Source organism: Octopus sinensis, linkage group LG2 (genome assembly GCF_006345805.1).
Source record: "Octopus sinensis linkage group LG2, ASM634580v1, whole genome shotgun sequence".
Taxonomy (NCBI): domain Eukaryota; kingdom Metazoa; phylum Mollusca; class Cephalopoda; order Octopoda; family Octopodidae; genus Octopus; species Octopus sinensis.
In genome coordinates this window covers 102,631,851-102,638,866 of record NC_042998.1, presented here as the reverse complement: position 1 = coordinate 102,638,866, position 7,016 = coordinate 102,631,851, and positions in this window count along the sequence as shown.

Here is a 7,016-nt window from a genome sequence, read left to right as displayed (position 1 = left end):
GGGCATCGCCATATATATATATTTAATTTACAAGGGCAGAAGAAAAATTCTAATGTCAAAAATGCCGAAACAAAAAATTGTCGATAACCATTATAATTTAAGCGTCTCGAAACAAACCGATAGAAATCTCTAAAAAATTCGTTATTACCGTATTGGTCCAAATTCGGGGTTAATTCATAAGAAAATTTGCCCCTCTTCAGCGGCAAATACGCGAGATATAAGTGAAATACTTACTCATGCCCATGGAAAGAGCAAGCACCAAGTCCTGAGCAGACCTAAGTACCCCAAATATATCCAAAATAGAAAAATCTTCGGCACATCTCGAGTCACGTGTGATTGGGACTAGGAACTTTCACAGAGTGATAGAATCCGGAAGTGAACACTATTCAATTTATAATTAATGTAGGATAAAACTTTTTTCGGGAAAATTTTTATCAATGGCCAGCATATCAAAAAATACCTTTAAAGGTTAAACTTATAAATAATTTACAAGATAAGGGCTGAAGAAAAATTCTAATGCCAAATATACCGAAACAAAAAATTGTCGATAACCATTATAATTTATGCGTATTTGCCGCTGAAGACGGGAAAAGTTTCTTATGAATTAACCCTGAAATTGGACCAATACGGTAATAACGAATTTTTTTAGAGAATTCTATCGGTTTCTTTCGAGACGCATAAATTATAATGGTTATCGACATTTTTTTGTTTCGGCATATTTGGCATTAGAATTTTTCTTCTGACCTTATCTTGTAAATTATTTATAAATTTAGCCTTTAAAGGTATTTTTTTGATATGTTGGCCATTGATAAAATGTTTTTCCCGAAAAAACTTTTATTCTACATTAATTATATATATATATATATATATATATATATATATATATATATATATATATATATATATATATATATATATATATATATGTATATATATATACACATATATATATAATACCACCACACATAATACACACGCACAAACAAAGACACACAAACATATATTATATATGGTTGGCCTCTTTGACTTTCCGCCTACCAAATCTACTCACAAGGATTTGGTCGGCCCTGGGCTATAGTAGAAGATCCTTCCACAAGGTGCCATGCGGTGGGACTAAACCCGGAAGCATGTGGTTGGGAAGCATTTTTCTTTCGACACAGCCATCATTTTATGTATGTATGCATATATGTCTCTTCTATTTTTTAATTATTACAAATCTTCCGCAGAAGAGGGTGCCGGATTCTAACAAAGATACAAGGCTCCGTCTCTGGAATGTAGTTAACATAGACAACTTCACATTTGGAACTTGAGAAAAGTTTTGCATATTTCTACTGTTCCACTCACAGATTTCACTTGTAATGTACGAATCAGCCGGTTGATTTTTCATTCTGAAAATCCCAATTCATCCTGATTCACCATTAAGCATTTACTAACGAAACCTAGTGCTCCAATTATTGTTGGTATGAATATGAATTCATAGTCTGGATATAGAAGCTGGAGGTTTCGCAGCAGTTGTCCATAGATATACCCTTTTTCTTTGATTATACACTGCATACAATCTTTTAAATATGCATTATAGTCTGAATTCATTCTGACAAATTAACATAAGGAAACAATGTAGTTATTTTGGTTTCTAGTACCGATATAAATATTTTATAACACTAAAAATGGCTTATCCTTTACGTTGGAAATCTATATGATCATCTGTATTTGAGGAGAGCAGTCTCTTTCAAATTAATGTAATGTTTCAATTCATCGATTGAATGGAGCCGCTTGACATGGCCGTAATACAATGATACCTGGATATCCTTGTTACTTATTTGAATTATGTTCACCTAAATTCCAGGTGCACGGAATATACCGGACTGGCTTCGTTCCACACTTTAAGTAGCTAATTGAACTGAATCTTAATTATATATATATCTGTATATGTATATGTATATTCATACATGTACGCATACATATACTCAACCATACGAATATATATATATATACATGCACACACATCCACACAGACACACAACATACGCACGCACGCACACATACACACACACACACACACACATATACATTCTTTAAATTTTTGTTTCAGATTTAAAGGTGTGGTCTTACATATATATCTTGTATATAAATGCTAGTGTGGTTATGTGTGTATATTTCAACCAAGAAGGCTCTGAAACGATGCATTCGCAAACAATTTTGAAATCTGCGTTACAAAGACAGTAAATATATGTGTAAATATATGTTTACTATGTATGTATATCATGTATGCACAAACTCAATATATTTTATATAATAAATTTCTTTTATTCATCGAAATATATCCAATTCATTTTCACATGTATCTAAACGTTCTTGATTTATAGAAAGCAGATTTTGAACATTTTGCTATTCTCATACACTGTCTCTGAGTAATGTAGCTGTTCATATTTTTTTGTAACAGCATTTTGTATTCTTTTTCTTGCCATGGAAATGAAACGTGTTAGAGAAGAGAAAAATTATTCTTATCAGCCAACGATATAACTAATAAAATGTATACGGATTTATAGACATATATTCAAATAGTCATAGACTGATACATTTGAATACGTTTAACATTACTGGGCAAAGAAACATGGAACAGCTTCATTTTTTTTACTTTGAAGCCTTACTCAATTTTGTCTGGCTTCTTTCATCCACGAATGTAACGTTATTTTTCCATTCTTTCTTTCCTTATTTTTGTTTCTTTATTGTTCATTCTTATAATCCTTTTACATCTCATTATATTATCATCTATATGTTTCAAGTCCTCTCAACAGTAACCATGCATTGATAGTATGTGCTGCAACTAATTACTTTGCACTTCAATTCATTTCGAAAGAGGATACAGATTCCAAGCTCACGATATTTACCTATAAGATATAAGCTTACATTGCTTATTTTCTTCAGAGAAAATAACATATTCCTGTAGAACAGAAATGATATAGAAACCCTAAAAAGCATGAGTAGGTGTGATGGAGACAGTGACTATTAGCATACAAAGAAGTTTGCAGTGAATATAGTGACACATATGTACATGAATGTATGTTCTTTGGTGCATTTTTTATGTGTGTGTGTATGAGTGTGTGTGTGTGAGTGAGTGTGTGCGCGAGCGCGTATGTGTGTGTATGTGTACAGCTGTAACAGCTCTAAACAGTTCTGAGGAGTAAACGGACATTAGGTTTATTAAAATAGGTTTGTGACGGAGAGAACATTTCTCTAAACTAGTAAAAGGTGTGTAAAGCAGACTCCGCGACACGTGCTTCTGGGTCGTTAAACTTAATCAATAGGAGATTACGAACAGTTATCTCTGCAGCCGTAGCCTTATCCTTACAACAAGCAATACAGTGACTGAGTAGCGCTGGCAGATCGCCTAGTCGGAGTAAATACAGTACTATTAGCGCTATTGCAATGTATCTCTGTGTTATTGAAATATATTTGTGACATATTTTAAATTCTATAGGAAAATTCTCTGCAGTTATCGTGGAAGAAAAATGTTTCTGTTATGGTAAAAGGTGAAAAAAAACCATACATCTGCTTCTAGCGGACTCCGAGGGGCGTTTCTGGTTCTCAATAGAAGAAAAGATACGGAGTTGTGACATATGTGTATGTACGTACGTACGTATGTATATATATATATATATATATATATATAATATGACCGCGATTTTTTTTCCTCCGTCTTCCCTTCTCTGGATCTTTCCTTTTCCTATGTTTCTGACTAAGAGCTCCACTCGAAACATAAAACCCTCCTTCTTCCCTTCCTTCATGAGCGTCCAATAATACTATATTTGTTCCACGTCCTCGCGTTGTTGTGTTTTCTCTTTGTGTTTTCATGTTGGGATTAGCTATATATATATATATATATATATATATATATATATATATATTGGCCTGCTCGCTTAGCCAGCGGGATGGCGTCATTTGAAGGCTAAAACAATGCGAAGCGCATTGTGACCAGCGTGAGCACGTGATCTGGTCGGTCACGTGCTCACGTGATGTATATTTAGGTCAATACGGTAATATTCGCACAGCTCGAAGTGAATAAAATCAAAATAAGTAACAGGATGTCAAGTATTAGTGCAATACAACTGTTTCAAGCAACGCCATTTAATTGAACAATGCAACCATTACATCAATAGATAATATACTCTTTTTCTTGTTTCAGTTATTTGAGTGTGGCCATGTGGAGCACCATCTTTAGTCGAGCAAATCGACCCCATTATTCTTTGTCAGCCTAGTACTTATTTTATCGGTCTCTTTTGTCGAACCGCTAAGTTACGGGGACGCAAAACACACCAGCATCGGTTGTCAAGTGATTTTTTTTTTTTGGGGGGGGGGCGGAACAGACACAAACACACATATATATATACATATACATATACATATACAAACGCACTGGGGTCGATGTAATTGACTTAATCCCTTTGTCTGTCCTTGTTTGTCCTCTCTATGTTTAGCCCCTTGTGGGCAATAAAGAAATATATATATATACGATGGGCTTCTTTCAGTTTCCGTCTACCAAATCCACTCACAAGACTTTGGTCGGCCCGAGGCTATAGTAGAATACACTTGCCCAAGGTGCCACACAGTGGGACTGAACTCGGAACCATGTGGTTGGTAAGGAAGCTACTTACCCAACAGCCACACCAACGCCTATAAAATATGTATATTTTTCCACATAAATTCTATTCTATATGAAAGTCGTGATCATTGTTTGAGTGGCCTTTGTAGCGACCACCTAATAGTTATGTAATGATGAAGTATTAGGGTGATTCTTCATATTAGTTATCTTCTTTCTAATGTTTAAACTGATCTGTATAACCCTCTTAATTAACATGGTTCCAATACAATTTTAAACATTTTTCCAATTAAAAAATGTTTATTTTATTTTTATACAAAATAATATTACACGGACTTTTGCTACACCTTCATTATAAACTTTCCCCTCTGAGCTCTTAATATTTCTCTAGATCCCAGTATAGCGTCCTAAGTTTTACAGCGTTATCCCCTTTAACTGAAAATATTGACAAAAGTTAAAGTCCCCTACTCTACCTCTTGTATGGACGTTTATTTCTAATATCTATTTCTTTTTGTGGCGAGGGATACTTGTGACATATACGTATATATATATATATATTAAATTGCTCAAGTTCGGTTTTTTTCTGACTTCCATGTGGAGAGAAAATGTGGCGTAGGGACTAGCAGAGTGGCAATGACATCCATATATTGGCCAAAAGATAGCAGTCCCTGAAAGGTCGGCCAAAAGTGATAAACTCTTACATCATCTCCGTCACATATCACCGTCTGGCTCTCATGCCTTGATCCAGTCGCTGTAATAGAACGTCTCCTCTTTCCTTTTCTGTCGAAGGGAAGACGGGCGCTCTTCTACTGTTAAAACTCGCTGTGTGGAAGACTGAGCCTGCTGTGGTGTATGATGCACAGTCATACGTTAACACAGTCCCATTCCAGGGAATCGCAGACGGTGAGCAGGTACAGTCACTGTTTATCTAAATATATGTATACATACGTATACGTACATATGTGTGTGTATGTGAGTGTGTTTTCGTGAGCATTACAATGGTAGGGTGTGGTGTGTACCGGTCTGTGTATGAATATAGGGGTGGACATGATGGACTGCTTATCTCCATCCCAGCATACACCTTCCTCCTGCATTCTTTCCCAGTTACTTACTTTACTATGCATAGTACTTTAATAGCCAGATGGCACTCGGTGTGCACATTGCTACTTATAAGGACTTGCACTGTTCTTTGTATCGTATTTTTTGCTCATAGTGCGGAGGAAGTAAGTCGAATGACTAAGAGCCCGAGCTTACTGAAAGACGTGTAGGTTATATAAAGCATGAAACACTAGATCCGTTTTCTGTGTTTATTCGTCTATATATATATATATATATATATATATACATACACATACACACACACTTATATATATATACACATATATATAATATATAGATATATACATATGTACATGTACATATACATATAAATATACATATCTACATACATACATATATATATATATGTGTGTGTATATATGTATATATTTATATATATGTATGCATATAGAAATATGCATATATATATGAATGTTTATATAGGTATTGATATATTTGTATATATAAATATATGCGAGTATAGTTGGTATATATAGGTGTGTGCGTATGCATGAGCGATGAGTGTATGTTTGCCTGTGCGTATTCGCATTTTTGATTGTATGGAAGCCTGGGATAATTTGATTATTATGCGCGCCATATTCAATTAAATTACATAACATGATGAGTATTTGTTACATAGAGCTCTGTTGTATATCAACTTTCGTTTCAACATAATCTGAAAAACAGCTTAATGCAAAATGTTCAGGAAATACGGGCTTTATAATTACAGAAAATTCAACATGTCATCTTAGACATGTAGCTATATAATCGAAGGAAAACTAGTTTAACAGTTTTATTTTTATGAATAGAAGATGAATTTCTTAAATACCGATGTAGGTGAGATTTGCTATACGATGAAAAAGAAAAAATAGGGAAATATAAGAATTATTAAATATAATCAGCATTACATTGCGAAAATTAAATCCTGGCAACATGATTGCCGGGCAGTAAATGCTTCTTTAAATAATTTCAAAATCAATTTTTTCTGCATAATTTCCAATTGCATGCTACCCATTGCTCAATGGATGCAGGCCTGTATTACATTTCAAGGTAACCGGGATTCAGTTTCCTCTCTTAGTTCACCCAACCATTTCAAAAAGCCGATAGGGGTCATTGAAGTCCCACTCATCGCGCATGGATATTTGCCATATCGTTTCAGCTTGAAAGATTGCCGATCTTCCGTAGTACTCTATAGAGGACCAAACACGTACTGCACCATCCGAGCATGAAGCTTGAAGTAGCACACATAAGATTCCAACCTTATGAAGCGATGTGTCCTTGTGTATACATGTATTCATGTGTATAGACAAGTGTCTAT